Raw genomic sequence first — 20232 nt, forward strand, 5'->3', positions numbered from 1 at the left:
AAGATATGACCATGTGTTTTTTACCCTTCATTTTTTTTTATGTGTTGAGTCCCATTTATTGATTTGTGAATGTTGTACCAACCTTGCATTCCTGGAATAATTCCCAATTGTTCATGGTGTATGATCTTTTTGACGTATTGCTGTATTCAGTTTTCTAATATTTTGTTGAAGATTTTAGCATCTATGTTCATCAGGGATATTGGCCTGTAATTTTCTTTCTTTGTAGTATCTTTATCTGGTTTCAGAATTATAATAATGCTGGACTTGTAAAGTAAGCTTGGGAGCTTTCCCTCCTCTTGAATTTTTTGAAATAGTTTGAGAAGGAGAGGTGTTAGTTTTTCTTAGAATGTTTGGTAAACTTCACCTGTGAAGCCATCCAGTCCAGGACTTCTGTTTGTTGGGACTTTTTGATTACTGCTTCAATTTCACTGGTATAATCTGACTATTCAGATTCTCTGATTCTTCCTGATATAGTTTTGGTAGATTATATGTTTCTGGGAATTTATCCATTTTGTCTAAGTTATCCCATTTTTTGGCATATAGTTGCTCATAATATTTTCTTACAATCTTTTGTATTTCTTTGGCTTCAGTTTTTATTTCTCCTCTTTCATTTCTGATTTTATTTATTTGGGTCCTCTCTTTTTCTTTTTTCTTGGTGGGGCTCATTAAAGGTTTGTCAACCTTGTTTATTTTTTCAGAGAACAAGCTCTTGAATTCATTGATCTTTTCTATAATATTTTGAGGCAGGGGAGACTCTATTTTGTTTATATCTGCTGTGATCTCTATCATTTCCTTCATTGTACTCACTTTGGGCTTTGTTTGTTGTTCTTTTTCAAGTTCCTTTAAGTGTAAAGTTAGATTGTTTATTTGAGCTTTTTCTTGTTTTTTGTTTTTTGGTTTTTTTGAGATAGGCCTATAACACTATGAATTTCCTTCTTTCCCTGTGTCCTACAAATTTTGGATTATTGTGTTCTCATCTTCATTTGTTTCAAATGCCTTTTGATTTCTTCATTGACCTCATTGTGGACCCATTCATTGAGTAATAACATGTGATTTCATTCTAAGTCTTTGTGTGTTTTTCGGTGATCATCTTGTGATGGATTTCCAGTTTCATAGCATTGTGGTCACAAAAGATGCTTGATATAATTTCAATCTTAAATTTACTGAGACTTGTTTTGTGTCCTAACACGTGGTCTATCTTAGAAAACATTCCATGTGCACATGAAAAGTATGTACATTTGCTGTTTTGGGGTGAAATTCTCTGAAGATCTCAAGTAAACCCATTTGACCTGGTGTGTTGTATAAGGCTGCTGTCTCCTTGTTGATTTTCTGTCTGGAAGACCTGTCCATTGAAGTCAAAGGGGTGTTAAAATCATTAACTATGACTGTAATTCTCTTGATCTCTCCCTTTATGTCCATCAAGATTTGCTTCACATATTTAGGTGCTCCTATGTCAGGTGAATAAACATTTATTAGGGTTATATCTTCTTGTTGGATCATCCCCTTTATCATTATGTAGTAAATTTCTTTGTCCCTTACCATAGCCTTGGTTTTAAAGTCCATTTTGTCAAATGTAAGTACTGCTACCCCAGCATTTTTTTCCTTTCCATTTGCATGAAATATCTGTTTCCAACCCTTTACTTTTAGTCTGTGTGTATCTTCTGATCTGAGGTGAGTCTGTTGGAGGCCATATATATACATGAGTCTTGTTTTCTTATCCATTGAATTATCCTATGTCTTTTGGTTGGAGCATTTAAGCCATTTACATTTAAGGTGATTATTGATAGATATGTACGTAGTACCATTTTATTGTTAGACTACTGTCCTCTTTTTTTTTTTTCCTTCTCTTTTTCTTCTTCCTCTTCTTAAAGCATGCCCTTTAATATTTGTTACAGGACTGGTTTGGTGTTAACAAATTCCTTTAGTTTTTTCTTGTCTGGGAAGCTCCTTATTTCTCTTTCAATTTTAAATGATAGCCTTGTTGGGTAAACTAGTTTTGGTTGTAGGCCCTTGATGTTAATCACCTTGACTATTTCACACCATTCCTTTCTGGCCTGAAATGTTTCTGTTGAGAAAGCAGATGACAGTCTAATTGGTGCTCCCCGGTATGTAACTATCTGCTTTTCTCTTGTGGCTTTTAGGATTCTCTCTTTGTCTTTAATCCTTGCCATTTTAATTATGTCTTGGTATAGGCATCTTTGGGTCCAACTTGTTTGGGACTCTCTGGGCTTCCTGGAGTTGTGTTTCTTTTTCCTTCACCAGGTTAGGGAAGTTTTTGGTCATTATTTCTTCAAATAGGTTCTAGATCCCTTGCACACTTTCTTCTCTTTCTGGTATTCCCATGATATGGATGTTGTTACACTTCATGTTGTCCCAAAGATTTCTTAATCTCTCCTCATTTTTTAAAATTCTTTTTTCTTTTTTGCTGCTCTGCTAGGGTGTTTTTTCTACCTTGTCTTCCAATTTACTGTTTTGATCCTCTGCTTCATCTAATCTACTGTGTTATTCCTTCCAGTGTACTATTTATTTCAGATATTACATTCTTTATTTCTGGCTGGTTCTTTTTATGGTTTCTATGTCTTTTTTCATGCTGTTGAGTATCCTTATGATCATCAGTGTTCGTTCTCTATCTGATAAATTGCTTACCTCCATTACATCTAGTTCTTCTTCTGTAGAATTCTCTTGTTCTTTCATTTGGGGTCTGTTTTTTTTGCCTTCCCAATTTGGCTGCTTCTTGGTTATTTGTTTCTATGTATTAGTTAGATCTCCAAAGGCTCTGGTGCAGACCTATGTTGGACATTGCCTGTGACTGGCCCTGGGTAACCTATTTGGAGCTATCAGTGATCCACAGCTTGTGGGTCCCTCTGCTGGGCCTGGGTATGTGCAGGAAGAACTAGGTTGTGCACCAAGACCAGCTTTTAACAGAACTGCGCCCATAGCAGGGAGGGTCAGCTGAAGTCTCAGAGCTCCTGTATATCTGCCTTAGTTGTTAAAGTTAATCACTAATATAACCTCAAGCTATACTCCTCAACAGCAGGGCTTAAGCACCACAAGGTGGGACAAGAGTGATTACTGTGGGCGGAGCTATTGTTTCCCTTCAGGCTGATACCATTTGCAGAGGAGTGCCCCACTCGAGAAAGCTAGCTTCTGCAGAATGGGGAATGACTCAGCACAGAAATGGCTTGGTGGCTATTTCTTCTATTGTCTTCCCAGAGCCACCAGCCCCAGACTCTCCTCACACATCTTTAGTCCACTCTGCCCTCCCTCTGCTGGAGCCCAGGGGAAGTGGTTACAAATGGAACTTTGTGTGTTGGCCTTTTAAGAGGCTCTCTGTATCTCCAGCCTTCTCTCCCTGGTGGACAGAAACCCCACTACCTTTCACAGTCATATGTTATTGGGGTTCCTTTCCCTGTTCTGGTGCTATAGGCTAGTGAGCCCAGCTTGGAGTTTAGACCCCACACTTCTTAGGGGAACCCCATCCCTGGCTGCTGAAATATCCCTCTGGAACTTCAGCTGCCACCCATGAGAGCCCAGTCAACCCTCTTGTGCCTCCTCTGCACGCCCTACCAGTCTCACTGTGGTAATGTGGCTTCTTCCATCTGTATGTGGTTATAAGGCTTCTTCCCAGCTAGTGTTCAGTTAGTTATTCAGGATGATTTTTCTGTAATTTATTTGTAATTCCAGTTTGGTCCTGGGAGGAGGTTAGTATAGCTTTCACCTACTCCTGTACCATGATGGGTCTTTGAGAACCTTGTTTTTTGGCTCAGAGAAATTGGATTCAATTTCTAGCTCCTGAAAAATTACTTTCAACTTTGAAATTTGTTCCAGAAAAATTATTAGGATAGATTAAAGACAATTTATCAGAATGTTTGCCTACCCCACATTTGTTAAAGAAAGTTACTTGAGTATGTTGTTTAGCCAAATGAAGGAGAAAATTAAAAAAGAGGAATATCTGGGATCCATAAAATAGTATGGATTCCCTCACCTCCTCCGGGAAGCCCAGCCCATCCTTCTTGGATCCAGCTCAGAAAAACTGTGATGGCAAGTCCTAAAATTGTGCATCAGGTCTAGAAAGCAAATAGCGGGTTGGAGCAGAATGATAGTTAGTTCCAAGGGGGGTTTATCCTGCGGCAGAGGGGGCAGAGCTAGAAATAACTAGTGGACTACCTGACCTAATGTCCACTAAAAGAGAGTAAAAACTATATTAAGGGAGTATAAACAAATATGAAAATATTTTAAAAAGTTAAAACTATCAGGGTGGATAAAGGAGGGGGACAGTGTTTACAGAAGGAAAAATAATCATAGTGCTTTCTTGGCTCAGCAGTAAATAAGATTTACATAGTCATGAAAATGTAAATACTATTTATAGACAACTAAAAATAGTGATATAATTATAGTTGGAATATGGAAATGGGGGAGATGGAGCTCAAACATCTATCACAGCAGAAAATAAGTAGATAATGTCTAAACTGATCAATCAACCAATAAAGGTAGAAGCATGTGATTTAGTGATATAAAATTAAGGACGAGAAGAAACACTTATAAGTTAAAAGTATTTGGTGTTGCAAAAAGGGAATTAAGACAGGAGGGAGACGTGTAATTTTCAATTCCAGGTAAGCTCTTTGGTCCTGTTTTATTTTATAGTGTGATTGTGTTACACCTATACAATTATTTTAACTGAAATGTACTAAGATAAGATAAATACTAAAAATGAAATAAAAACCTTCTGGTTCTACCACCAGTACTTTAGCTCCTTTGGGCACTAGAGTCCTCAACTATACAGGTAAATACCAATCTCACTTGGCAAGAAGAGCTCCTGGAAGATGAGGGAGATGCTGAAGTCACTAGTGAGCACCAGCATTGAAGACTGTTGATTAAGGCAATCCTTGTGCCAAAAAGCAAGCATGACTATGTTCTCGTGCCAAGAAAATCCATTTTAAATACAATATGTTGTAATATGACTTACTCATCCCCTTTCTGCCCCTATTAGCTTCAAGTAGGTAGTAATATGCTCTAGGCTGTAGGCTTACACCTTTGTTAACTGTGAAACTCAACCCTCCTGGGAGGGCCCTATCGCTGTGTTCCTTATGCTTCATCAGAATTCCTAATTTTCCAGGGAATTCTTTGCATCACTGCCTACCTTGCATCACTGAGCTCTGAAATGGCAAAGTTACCCAGCAAGGCAGCTTAGGAAAAGGCGATGTCTGCCTAAACTTTAAAATGAGGACATGAGAGATTCCTCCTGTAGTTTTTCTTCTTTTAAAAAAACACACATCATTTTCCAAAGGGTCTGTGCGCCCCTCTCCTCTCACCTCCTCCAGGAAGCCAGCCAGCATCTCCTGCAGCAACTTATAGGAAACCCGGACACATTGAGTCATCTAAAAATCACAAAGCAAAATAAAAAACAAGCAGAACAGGGAAAATATTTGCAATAGATATAAAACAAAAGATTGATATTTATATTACAGATTTTGCATCTACTGACATACTTATGTGCAAAATCACTGTGTAAAGAGTTTGGAACACAAAGAAATACACACCAAAACTGGGGTTAACTGAGTGGGGAAGGATAAGATCCTACAAATGTACCACGTAGGAACAAATAAGGACAAACAGAAGCTTTTCACTAGTGATTGAGGAAATGCAAATTAAAACAGTTACTGCTCAATTTCCATTCAGTGCCTTAAAATGTGAACTCAGGGTCAGGAAGCTGAGGCAAAATGTGCAAGCAGGAGGTGACAGAAAAGTGAATAACCTGTGGGGAAGCAACTGATAAAAAGTATAGGAGAGTACAAAAAAGTCACATCTTTTGAGCCACTAAATCCATAGGGAACTAATTCAGTGGATGAATGGTGTAAAGTCCATTTACATTTGCCATATGCAGACAAATGTGAAAGAGGAATAGGGAGACTTCTGGTCAAGATGGTGGCATAGGCAGACATGGCTCGCCTCTTGACACAACCACATCAAAATTACAACTAAAATATAGAAAAACCATCACTCAGAACCATCAGAAATAGAGTTGAATGGAAGTCTGGCAACTATGCAATTAAAGAAACCACATCCATCCACATTGGTAGGAGGGTGCAAACGCAGAACGGGGCTGGTCCCTCACCCACATCTGGTGGATGAAAATTTAGGAGGGATATCTTGAGAGCGAGGAGTCCCAGCCCCACAGCAGGACCCCTAGTCTAGTGTTCCAGTGCCAGGAAGATAAGCCCCCACAATTTCCAGCTGCAAAAATCAGCGGGGATTGAGTCGGAGGAAGACACTGCTGAAGCCCCAAGCAATTCCTCTTAAATAACACACATGCTGACTCACCTATACAGACTCACTTCCTCTGGGCTCCAACTATAGGGTGGTGGCTTGAGGGGCACTGGTGGCATTAAGAGAGGAACTGAAGTATCTGGCATCAAGGTGAGCAGAGGCCATTGTCCCTTTTCTAAACCCTCCCCCTCAGAGCCAGCAAGCTGGTGCCGTATCTGAGACTCCATTAACCTGGCTGACACTGTTTGACTTGCCTTGGAGAGCCCCAGAGACCCCATCCCACTCAACTTATGGACCCACCCAAGCTGTTTTTTCCATGTGAATGGCTGGTCTTGGCTCTTAAATCCTATCAAACAAGCAACAGCTGGCTTCAGTAAGTCCTCAGCCCTTGAGTACCTCTTGCTTAGTGATCCAGGCCTGGCATTAGCAGCAGGCAGCCTAGATTCACATCTTAGCTTTGCCTGGGAATCTCCAAGCCCAGCACAAGTAGCAACCTTCTCAGATTGCTTTATAGCTCAGCCAGGTAGCCCTGAGCAAAACACAGGTGGGGCTGACTTTGGCCTACACCACCCAGGAAACTGCAGAGAGGTGAGGGAGTAGGGGGTTCTTGGTGGAGGGGGTCAAAGGGAGGAAAATCAGGACAACTGTAATAGTATTATCAATAAAATATAATTAAAAAAGAAATAATAACCTAAAAAATAGGAATAAAGGAAATCAGTAAATCAAAATATTTATTTTTGTTTGGCTATTATGGACAAATGGAATATGTAAATGTGTAAATAAAATACTATCAGAAAAAATCAGGACACTAAATAATATATGGCCAATATTGAAATTCTGTTAATATGGTTAACAGAATTAATATGGTTTAAACATAAAAGGAAAAAGGAGGACTCAAATTATGTAAGGCAGGTAAAAAAAGGGAGCAACATTTGTGTCTTCAGTATTTTAATAACAAATGAAATGATCCTGTTTATTGCATTATACAGTATGACAGCTGACATATGAGCTAGTTAATAGCCCCATTTTTTAGAAGAGGAAACTTGCGGCTCAGACCACAAAGGAATGAGCCAGAGGAAAATTTCAGTCTTAGCTGAGCGCTTGTCCAACTCACCAGCGCAGAAACACAGACATCTTCAGACTCCTCAGACGAGATCCAGTCTCTGCCTCTGGAGCTTTATGTCTCTGTTCATTAAAGCCTCACCCACCCCTAATGAGTGTCATGAATTGTCACCTCTGCAGCAAAGACTGACCTTCTAACTGCACCATCCTTCAGGGGGAGAGAGGAGGAGAGAACAAGAAACAGAGCAGTGCGGGGAGGCTGCTCGTTCTGCACCTGGAGGCTCTTGCTTAACCCCTGGTGCCCGCTCCCCTGCCCTCTTCTTGCAGTGGGGTCACACCCTGAGAACAGGGAGGTGGACAGGAGATGGACAGGGAGTGAACGGGGAAGCCATCTCCAGCATCTCTCCCTGCTCCTTCGTTTGTCTCACCAGGCCCTACCACCTGCATTGCCCATGTCTCCCTCGCAGTAGGAATAAACCCAGCCCCTTCCTACGATCTAGTAGTCAGTTAGTAAATACCTGTTGTGTTAAATCCCACACACACCCAAGAATAAAGCCAACAACAAAATTTCAGGTAGATTTTCGACCCAAACAGGTCCTCTCTTGGTGAGCTCCATTGGCAGACCAACTAACCACTGGCCCGAGCAGTGACTGTCACACAGAGTTGGACAAATAGGAACCTTAACACTGGTCCCTAAGTGGCAGGCTGTCCAGAGTGGGGCTGCAGAGGAAGCAGGCTGATGATGTTGCAGGAGGGACTGGCTGGCTTCCTGGAGGAGGTGAGAGGAGAGGGGTGCACATTTCATTTGGAAAATGATGTTTGTGTGTGTGTGTGTGTGTGTGTGTTTTAAAAAGAAGAAAAACTACAGGAGGAATCTCCTGTGTCCTCATTTTAAAGTTTAGGCAGACATCGCCTTTTCCTAAGCTGCCTTGCTGGGTAACTTTGCCCTTTCGGAGCTCAGGAGCTCAGTCAGGGGCAGGCAGCGATGCAAGGAATTCCCTGGAGAATTGAGAATTCTGAGGAAGCAGAGGGAGTATAGGGGTTAGGGGCCTGCCAGAAGGGTCAACTTTCACAATGAACAAGAACGCAAGCCTCCAACCAGCCTCCACCCCGGAGCCATAACTATCTACTTGAAGCTACTGGCGGGGGGCAGGGGTGCAAAAAGAAGGAAGGCGTATTGCGACATGCTGTATTTAAAGTGGATTTTCCTGGCACGAGAACATAGTCATGCTTGCTTTTTGGCACAAGGATTGCCTTAATCAAAACTCTTGGATGCCGGTGCTCACTAGTGGCCTCAGTCTAGAATGTAACCCACCAACTTTGGGCTGCCGGCCTCCGGGGGCCCTCTGAGTTAAGCCTGTGGCTGGTGGGGGCTCCTGGCCAGGCCCTAGTAGCCCTTGCCAGAAGATCCTGAGGCCTCCACCTATTACTGGATGGAGAATTGATTCACACTTTGCCCTGTAGGAAAACCCGCAGTGGGTAGGCTCCTAGGACTAAGTTTGAAACCAAGGGGGATTTGTTGGAGACACTCTAAGATGAACCAGATGCATTTTGAAATGCTTAGTCTCAACAGAGAAGGAAATATTTGGGATGATCTTAGAAATTTATTGAGCACTTACTATATGCCAGGAACGAAATAAGCACTTTCCACGTCTTCACTGCATTAGGCCCCCCAGTTACCCCGCTGAGCTGCCATTGCAGTGTTCCGGAAGTCAATGGACATCCCCAGCCCACTCAGATCACGAGAAGATGAGCTAGGTTCTTAGTCAGATCACGAGAAGATGAGCTAAGAACCTAATAGCTTCTCTGGGGCCCCAGCCCCTAAACCACCACCGAGCTGCTGTGTGGCAGGGCCAGAGCAGAGAGCAGTGTTGGTCACATGGGCAATGGCAGCTGGGAGAGATGAGGATGCTGACCAAGGTGGCTTTCCAGCCATCATCTCTTAATGTTCTTAGGCTACCCAGCAGGGGGAGAGAGGGAGATCAGCTGAGACACAGGAATGGACAAGGGGATACTCAGGTACTCGCTCCTTCGAGGAGCTCTCAAGGTTTAAGTGGGAGCACTCCACTGCATAAAACCAGTGACCATCAACAGGAGCCTTTGGGTACCCTGGTGCCCAGGTACACACCTTGGAGAAAGTGTCTGTGCAGTTGATCGATGGTGAGGCCCAGTGCCACACCCGGGGCCTACCACATGTTGAGGTCCCAGAGGGCAACTGCTAGTTAGAACTCACACTTGTTCCACCCCCTCTGCCAAGAACCAGGCATCTGTGCATTTTTGCCAGGATGGATTTCCACAGAGCTCCTATCAAGCAGGACAGTTTTGTTAATCCCTGTTGTCGTGAGCTAGTTTTAATACCACTAGTTCTTATTACTGTAGCTACTGAACCCGCTTGCCCTCCCTGAAGCTGGGCCTTAACAGAGGATCAGCTTCTCACCACAGAGAAGCTTGGGCTGAAATAGCTGCGGCTAGAAGCCACCGTTGTGGTCCTCTGTGACCATTCCCAGGACACTGTCCCCTCTGCCTCCTGCTATACCATGGCTTCATCATGTAGCTGTGTGCACGTGTGTGTGCGTGTCTGTGGGCACAGGCACGCACTGTGCTGCAACATCTTTACCACGCAGGCCACGCTCAATACCAGTAAATAGATTCTACCTTCAAAGTCTTCTTGGAGTTCTCACAACTGTTTCCCAGTATTGCAGTAAGATGGAGCCCAGCATGTTGCCCGGTTAGGTTCTATGTGTAATGAAAATGAATGGATGGTGGAAGGTATGCATTATGCCTACAAGTACATCAAATGTTCCAGCAGTGCTATTTCCTCTGGTGTTAGTCAGGACTTTTGGGGGGAACCGATGGAGACCTAGCCCAAGAAGCCTTGAACAACAACCAGAAAAAGAATGTACTTGTTGTATAAAGTATAACAGCAGATCATATTTGCTTCGGGCATGACTGCATCAAAAAAGTCATTCTGACTATCTCTTGTTCTCTCTACTTGTCTCTGGTCTCTGCCCTGTTCTGTATTGGTTTCATTCTCAGGAAAACTTCTCATGTGGTGGGAATGTGGCTTAGATCACCCTTAAACCAAGCAATGTTGATTGAAGCAGAGAGCTTCCTGCTCAGTACTCCAGCAGAAGTCCCAGAGTAGGCTCTGATAGGCCCAGCTCACTCGCATGCACACTCCTCAACCAACCACTGTGGACAGATGAGTGGGGCTCTCTGATTGGCCAGCTCTGGGTCATGTGTCCACTTTTATGGCAAAAGAGAAAAGGGGGGATGAATTTCACTTGAACCATAAACAAGGGCTTCACCTGAAAAGGGACTTCTGAAGCCAGAAAAAAGAGAAATAAAAAGAGAATGCCTGATAAAAATGACCCAAACATCAAGTCTTCCAAAGAACATGTCTCCAGAGCCTGGGGGCCTCTGCAACTGCAAGAGGGTGGTGTACTGGGGGCTGTGCAGCACAGCACCCCCGGGGTCTCTCCAAGGTATAGTCATGGCACTCAGAATCAGAGAATGGGTGTGTGTCCCATCTCTGTTACTGAGAACTTTGCAGCCCAGTCTCCCAGGCACACCTTCCTTTCTGTCATATTTCTTGCCACACAGAGGCAGCTCTGGAGTTGGGCACACCTGGACTTGAACCCTGGCTTCAGAATCATTCAGTTTAAGCTAAGTTATGCTCAACACCCAACAACCCCAACACCCTACGGGCCTCCAACGACAAACAAGTGTTTCTTGCTCATGCTACATGCACGTGGAGGGCAGCTAGGTCTCTGCTCCATTCTGGGACCTGGAGGGAAACAAGACCTTGGGGAAATGGAAATCCCCTGGCTGAGAAGAAGGGGATGTGACGGGGCCACGCCATGGCCCCGCAAAGCATCTGCTCAGACATAACTCACATTTCATTGACTAAAGCAAGTCATGTAGCCAAACCTGACACCCGTGGGGCCGAGAAGAGGCAGCGGGCCCTTTGAACAATCAACCAACTGTGTAGTGTGACCTGGTTCAGGAACACTCCCAAGGTGGTACCTCAGCTGAAATGGGCTCACCTCGTGGACTGTAGAGTCGTCCATGAGACAGCGTTTGCTAAAGGGCCCTCCTGGCCGCCGGCCGCCAATGCAGGGTCATCTCACAGCGTTTCCTCCCAGTGAGACAGCACATCCCGGTGGCACTCTCTACAGACGTAAGATCTGTTATCACTTGACCTTGGGACCCTTCTGCTTTCGCAGAGCCCATTTTGTGCTTGGGTCCCACACAGTACACTCTGTCAAAAGGGCCTTCACTCCAACCCTCGTCCTGGCCTCGGGGTTATCCAGGTCATTAATTCAGAGTGCTTTTAAGGTGGGTTCTGCAGAGAACACTGGCAGCTGCCGCCGTGGGTCAAGGTGTTTCCTCTGCGACAATTTCCCTCCCTCACACACCCTACCTTGGACGGTGCTCACCCTCTGTCCAGGTGGCAGGGTGACCCCAACCAGGCCAGGTTCCCTGGCTCTAGACTGGGTCCCTTTCGTTGCTAGTCTCCACGGTGCCTGCTTTTATTTCCTTTTATTTTTCACTCACACGCTTCTGGTGGACTTCACTGGCAGCAACATTAAGGATCTTTCTCCCTTTCCCTAAAGTTGGAGCAGAGCAGCCTTTTTTGGTACTCCCTGTCAGAAATGACAGGTTCCTCGGGCCATTATGTAAATACAAAAAGTGCTAGTTGAGGTGGTTTTCAACTACTGGATCCAGAAAGAAGAGGAAAATGAAGACCGAACATGGAAACTCCATTTGTCGAATTCACCAAGCTCCGTTGACCCCAGCCGGTGTAACTGTCCTGAAGTCCTCTGTTGGGTAATTGAATCCTGCTGTAAGCCTGGCCTTTGCTCACTAGAAACTTTTCTGGGTATTACCAAGACTTTTGTAAGCTTTACTGTGAAGTTTCCAGATTTTACAAGCACTCTCTCCGTATGGTAAATAAGATGTTGAAAGAATTGGCATTCTCGAAGCCTTGTTGTTATTGTAGCGGCTTCAGTGAGTGAGTATCAGTGAGCTTGGCTTCATGGCATTGGCGCAGATATGGAAATGTATGGCGCGCTCCTAGGCGGTGGCTGTCCACCTCACATCAGCCCACTGACCGGCCGTCCCGTTCTCCCACCTCCTCAGTATTTATTTCCTAGGAAACCGCTCTCCACTGTTTGGAACCGCAGTTGCAAAGAGGAAAGTCACAGAAATACAGGAGGATTATCGAACTGGCTTGCCAAGGACATGTTGCTCTCCTCAAATCCTCTGGTAGTTTTCTACAACCGAAGCAGGAGCCAAAAAATCTTCCCCCATCCAGACAGTCTGGGAAAGACAAAAGTGGTAAGGACTTCACTAATTGTCACTTTGAGCTTACAAACTGTCACTTGTGATGCTTAGAAGAGGCGCCTTGACTGAAAGTGTGATTAGGCCCCGCGTGACCCACTGTGAGCTGGAGCCAGTCTGCGCTGCGCTTTCAAGGGAGCGAGGACTCTGACCAAGGAGAAAAACTGTGGCAGCTCTTTAAATGCAACCGCAATAAGGAACTGATTTATAGTCAGCCAAGAAGTAAATGCCCTCGATGCTTCTGTGTAACACAGACCAGATGCTGCTGGCACCACCGAGCGCCAGAACCGCGGGTCTGTCCTCGGTCTCCGCTGGTGGTGCCGCTCCTCGTCCGCTCTGTCCGCCCGACCCTCCGAGCGCTCACTCTGCATTCTTATGCCGCCACAAGAGAGAACATTCTTTCCAACTTAAGGACTTGTTTGAACCAAGCATGAGTTCTTCTTCCATTAAACACAATTAGCACTTAAAACCCGTGTATAGACATGGTCGAGGGATTAAGAAAATATGCTGTGTTTACTCTGTGGATCCCAAAGCAGACACCATTAACTCTTTGATATGCCAAGAGTCCCAATAGTTGGCAGGAAAAAAAGGATAGGCCGGCCTCATCGCTCTCCAGTGGCTGGGAGACACTGTGCGGGAGGCCTCCCTCAAAGGCTGCCTTAGCCACCCTGCTGAGGTGCGTGTCCTGTGCGGTTCCTGCTCCGGAGCGTCCTCCAGGCATTCGCTGACTGGTCAGTCAGTGCTGAGCACGGGGCCGCAAATCAGAGCCTGGATCCTGCACCAGCCTCTTGCCAGGACGTCAGTCACCTCAGGTGAAGCACCCAGCGTCGAGGTGCCCAAGGATCAGCCTCCTTATCCACACCAGAAGGTGCCACTGTGTGCGTTATGACCGTTACAGGAGGACCTTGGTCCAAAAAATGGCAGAAGGTACACAGAAACGGTTACTGCGATCCTATGAAATAGTTATCACCAGTCAGAGAGCCTAACAGCAACGTGCAATGCTGGGCGGGGTGACCTGTACGCATTTTGGGAAGTGGCCCAAATGGAGAGGTGGTGAGGGACTGGGGGGCTCCTGGGCATGTCTGAGGTCTGTGTGAAAAGCTACAGCCACCATTGTTAACCAAGGCCAGACCCAGAAGGGGCCTCCAGAACCCTCGCCAAGTTTGAATTTGTCCAGTTCTGTCTGAATGTGTACTTGGTTCTGGTGGTGAAGGTGGTCTGACCAGACTGCAGCCGCCAGTGAGCTGGGCTGCCGTCCAGTCCTGCCTTCCTGACGTCTGACTGTGCTCCCCAGTTCCTGTGGCCTGTTCTGGTTGTACAAGTCAATCTCAAGGGGCTCCAGGTTGTGTCCAGACAGATGACACCTAGCAGGCCATGCAGACCAGCCAGGTGGGTGGCCATCCTGGTAAGACTGGCTCGAGAGAAAAATGGAGGGCACAGAGTAAAGAATCAGTGAACTACAAGCTAAAACAATAAAAATCACCCAATGTGAACAACAAAGAGAAAATTACAGACTAGGAATAAGTGGGGCTTATTCCAGGAATGCAGGGCTGGTTTAATATTTGAATATCATTCACTGTAACTCACCATATTAATATACCAAAGAGGGAAAAAACCCACACTCATATCAATAGAGCAGGAAAAAGAGACAAATTCAACCCCTATCATGCATAAGATAACTCTCAGAAGTAATACACGAATTTGATAGTGTTGTAAGATTTAAGAGTAATGTAAAAAAAATTAGTTATATCTTTACAGTCCACAAAAATATACCTAATATATACAGGGGTAGGCAAAAATAGGTTTATAGTTCTGAGTATGGAAAACACAGGGTTTATTTTTGTATTACTATTTATTAACTATTGTATTATTTTCCATATAAACAATTGTAAACCTACTTTGCTCATCCCCGTATATGGTCATTTTCAACAAAGGTGCCAAAATAACTAATGAAGAAAGGACTGTCTGTTCCACAAATGGAGCTAATCAACACTGACCCTTAACTCACACTATACGCACACATACACACACACAATAACTTCAAAATGGACCAGAGCCCTAAATGTAAAATAAAAAATTATGGAACTTCTAGGAGAAACATTTTTGCAATTTTGGGATAGGCAAAGGTTTCTTAGATAGAACACACAAGGCATAGACCATGAAAGAAAAATTTGATAAAGTAGGCTTTATAAAAATTCAAATCTTTGCTTTTGGAAAGACACCATTAAGGAAACAAAAAAGAACTAGATCAAAGAAGAAAATTTCTTTATATTTTTTCCACCTATGCTGACAAGACATTGATTTAATTTTGCAGCCTTACTTGATAAAAAATGTTGATAACTAAAAATAAAAGGAAACATCCTGAATGTGCTTTTGCTTTTTAACTCGAGGGAAACTCTCTCAAGCATGTTCCACACGCTGACTTTTGTTCTCCTCTCCTGGCTGTACATCTGAAGTCATAAATCCTCTCCATGAAGACAAGCCTGCCTCTACCTGGAAGCTACCCAGATGTTTTGGTCCAACACATGTCAACATCTCTTTAGATTTAGTGATAAGCAAGAAAAAAAAAGGTGGGTGAAAAGGAGGTAACTCCTACTGCATTATTGGGCCAATTGTCCACATCTAATCTTCCTGCTGGAAAATCCACCCTCGGACACAGAGAGCACCAGCAGGGGCCACTTGCAGCCATGGAACCCCACAGGGTTCTGGGCCCTGAGCCCAGCTGGTCCTACAGACCACCCAGGACTTCTGCCAAGCATGGTTACTGTAAGGCGTTTAACATTGAACAGCTGGTACACGCGGCATTGAAGGGCTCCCTGACTTTCTCCCAGTAGTGTTCCAGGGCTGTGTCATTTGTAGAAGCAGCTCAGGCTCTCCAAACTTGGAACAGGGGCAGCTGTGAGCTTTCTACTTAGAAGAACTCTAGGAGCATGAGCCAGAGGCGGGCAGAGGCACCCTTGGTGCTGGGCAGTTACCTTTCTTGGTATCATCAGGGCCACAGCACGAAAACCCTGTGTCTCCACTGTTACTCAACATTCCAGGAGCAGCAGGGCAGTAAGATCCAAAAAAGAAAGGAAGAAGAGATACAACAAGAAAAGAAAAGGAACTATTGCTGTTGGCATGTGACATGTCCAAGCATATCTGTGTCTAAGAATACCCATAACATATTTTTAACACCTTATCTCATGTCACTGTCACACCATCCAATGAGGTAGGTCTTTCCAAGCATGGTTTACAGAAGAGGAGCCTGAGGCCTTCAGAAGATAAAGAGTGGTGTTGGGAAAACTGAGTATGCACATGCTAAAGAATGAAAGTGGACCCTCCCCATCTTACCCCACTCTCAAAAATTAACTAGAAAAAAATGAAAGATTTAAATGTAAAACCTGAAACCATAAAACTCCTAGAGGAAAACATAGGGAAAAATTTTCCTGACATTGGTCTTGACAATGATTCTTTGGAGATAATACCAAATGCATAAGTGACAAGAACAAAATAAACAAGTGTGACAACATCAGACTGAAAAGCTCCTGCCAGCAGAAGAAACCATTGACGAAATGAAAAGGCAGAAAATGGAACAGAGTGGAAGAAAGTATGTGCAAACCATTTATTTGATAAGGGATTAATATGCAAAATATATGAGGAATTCATACAACTTAACAGCAAAACAGATAATCCAATTAAAAACAGTGGCAAGAGATCTAAAAAGACATTTTTCCAAAGAAGACATACAAATGGCCAACAGGAACACGAAAAGACGCTCAACATCACTAGTCACCAGGGAAACACAAGTCAAAACCGCAAGGGGTGTCACTTCACACCTGTTAGAATGGCTGTCATCAAAAAGACAAGAGACATGTGTTGGGGTGCGGAAGACAGGGAACCTAGTACACTGTGGGTGGGAGTGTAAATTAGTACAACCATCATGGAAAACTACTGCAGGTCCGTGAAAAACCTAAAAATAGAATTACCACCTAACCCAGCGATCCCACTTCTGAGAACTGAGCGGAAGGAACCGAAGTCAGGATCTTAAAGAGACATCTGCGCTCTCACGTCCACTGCAACATCATTCACAATCATCAAGACTTGGAAGTAACTGAACTGTCCATCAATGGGTGATCATCACGTTTATGCTCATACGGCACATGTTCTCTCTTTATTTCTCCATAATTATGTATCCATAATTATATATGCATATATAATTGTTCAGCCATAAGAAAGGAAACCCTGCTATTTGCAACAATATGGATGAATCTGAAAGATATTATATTAAGCGAAATAAGTCAGACAGAGAAAGATAAATATTGTACTACCTCACTTAGACATGGAATCTTAAAAAGTCCGACTCAGAGAAACAGAGTAGATTCGTGCAAACTTCCAGATACAAGATGAATTAATTCTGGGGATCAAATGTACAGCATGGTGACTTTGGCTAATTGTATTGCACACTTGAAATTTGCTAAGAGAGAAGATCTTGAATGTTCTTACCACACACACACACACACACACACACACACAGAGTAACTATGTGTGGGAATAGATGTGTTAACTAACCTTGGTAGAGTCATCATTTCACAAAATATACTTGTATCAAATCATAAAGCTGTTCACCTTAAACTTATACAATGTCACTTGTCAATTACATCTCAATAAAGCCAGGGGAAAGGAGAGTGTAATGACTTGCCTAGGACCTAGATCTAGCAAACGGTATATCTAGGATGCAAACACAGGTCTGGTTGATTCCAGAATCAGAGCTTTGAGCCACAAAACTTCCTCCAACACTTAAAAGAATGGACTTAAAATTAGTAAAACTAAGAGAGGAAATGACAGTGATGGATCATAAAATTAATACACAAATCCAATAGCATTTCCAGATGCTAGAAATAACCAATGGGCAAACAACAGTAAGGATGGAGGACCCATTGAAAATAGTAACCCAATGTGTTAAAGATTTAGGATTGGTTAGATCAAGAAATGGGTGGAGATTATGTAAGGGACTATAAGAGAAACTTGACTAAATTGAGAGATGTAAGCATATAATCAAGAGTAGAAACCAAGGATGGGAGTACTGGTAGGTCTGAGTGCATAAAAAATATACAACGTATGAAAATATGAAAGCCCACCACGCACACATTTGTAAAGCTGATGAGAACATACACCTGCAGGGAGGGGCATAAAGAGGGTGTGACTAAATGGACAAGCACACTGCGCTCTTAGGAGTTCTTGTATTTGTCGAAATATTTGGTCAGATAAGTGAAAAAATTGGTTAAATTGGAGAGTCACAAAATGCTAACATATCACAAATGATTTATATTTTTTTTAGAGAGAGAGAGAGACGGGGAAGGGAGGAAGAAAGAATGGGAGAACATCACTGGTGGGAGAGAGAAACATCAATGGGTTGCCTCTCGTTTCTTACCTCTTGTACTCGCCCCAACTGGGGACCGAACCTGCAACCTAGGCATGTGCCCTGACCGGGAGTCCAATCTGCAATCCTTCACTTTGTGGGACGACTGAGTCAGCTGAGCCACATCGGGCAGGGCTGCAACGTTTCGTTTGAACTGGATGTCCACTAGAGCCTACGTGTGAGGGTGCCTGTGCTTCATTGTTATGGGAAAGAATAAGCAGGTCCAATAGTCCCACAGTACGCTACTCGCCCGATAAATTATGATAATTTCCAAGTATGAAATACCAAGCAGATTTTACAATGTTACTTCAGAAGACTTTATAGTAAACTTGAAAAATGTTAGTGATATTCCTAAGGAGAAAGAGCGTGTTACAGAACCATATATGCAGCAGGAACAAATTTTTGTGAAAATATCTTATATCTACATTGACATATTTATACCTTATAAATATATTTACCTTATAATTACCTTATAAATATATCAAGAAAATGTGTGAAAACCTCAACAATGCTTATCTCTGGATAAATTTTACTTCCTTATTTGTGTTTTCTTGTATTTTTCAAATGGTCTGCAATATACATGGATCCTTTTTATAATTAGAAAAAAATGAACTGTAAAAAATATTGTTTGAGTTTTGGAGAGCCATCTTAGTAACTATTCAAATATTTACACTAGTCTTACATTTTTCAATCTTAACACAAACTGTGGTGCCACCTTCCCTTAGGATAAATTAGATCTGTTCTGTAAGCAGAAGTCTTACTGTAATAAGAATTTACTTGGGATAGGAATCTACCCTAGATTTTAAGTGGAATATACATGTGTGTGTATATACATATATATTTTCAGATTTCCTTAATGAGTAGCACAACATGACAACTTGGTGATGTTTCAGAACGACTTTTGAACATATATCAAGTGCCTTTTTGGTGGTGGGGACAGTAGAAAGCTGTGCTGTTTTCTCTATTCTGACCGCCCTTACCCATCTCTTTGTTATTTATTAATTGTGCTGTGTTTTCAGGGGGGAAGATGGCAGTAACTATACATTCCCTTAAGTCCCCAAATGTGGGGGGTTATACAAAAGGTTTCGAGTGGCCCCTGGATGGATACTTTTTTATTTTAAAAGTGGATCATTTATTTCAGTGTGTTGTAGAAAAAGGCACAGCCATACAACAAATCTTTGATTTTACAGGTATTGTTTCAGGAGGCAGTAAATCCATTTGAATTTCAATAATGAGTTTATAATTATGCTTAAGTAAATAATAATAGTTCAGGTTATACAGATATGGCACAACTTTGAAATTAGTCTGCAGAGGGCTGAAATTGGGGAAACAGTGCCACATGAAATAATGCTGGAACTTCATGTTATATGTATAGTATGTTGTACCTATGTTTTCATTGCTTTTACATGCCTTTCACAGTGCTTTCCTTATGTGCACTATTTCTGTTTTATTTAAAAAGCTAGTCTTAAGTTCCCTCTGCTTACGTATCTTTTTATCTTTCCTTTTCGTAGTTGATTTTGATGTTATTGCAATATGATCTACTGAAGTTTTGTAAAATTTATTAAATGCATCTTTACTTCCTAGATTCAGTTATAATCACCTTCTTCTAATTATTACAGTTTTGAAATAAAATGAAATCCCACCTCAACAACTTAAGAGGGGTCCAAAAACAGCCAAATGGGTAGCTTGTGGGATCACATGACCACAAGGTCATGTGACCAGGACAAGCTTGGATATTTCAGGCCTCACCTGACCAGACCCTCCTGAAATCTGACGCCACCTGCTGGTATATCAATGGGGATGACCCTTGTGGTTGACTTGGACTTCCAGGATATCAGTGACAATTCCAGAAATTCCTGATAAGTTGGTACACATTTCATTACCTGATTCAGAGAGATTGGACCAGAGGAAACTGGGTACCTATGTCTCCTCCCTTATAGAAAGATTGGAGAAGGTGTGGTCGAAACCTGGACACTGGAGTTCTGTTGGGCAGAAATAAGGGGTGGGGCAGGTCTCTGGTGGGGGCGGTGAATCAAGAGTCATATCTTAGACATGCTGTCTTTGAAGCACCTATTGGGGATGTGTAGCAGAGAGGTGCTGCACTGAGACTCTGCTTCACATTATCTCCAAAGTATTCTCCTTTCAAAAGTCTAAGGCAT

Source organism: Desmodus rotundus, chromosome 13 (assembly GCF_022682495.2).
Source record: "Desmodus rotundus isolate HL8 chromosome 13, HLdesRot8A.1, whole genome shotgun sequence".
NCBI lineage: Eukaryota > Metazoa > Chordata > Mammalia > Chiroptera > Phyllostomidae > Desmodus > Desmodus rotundus.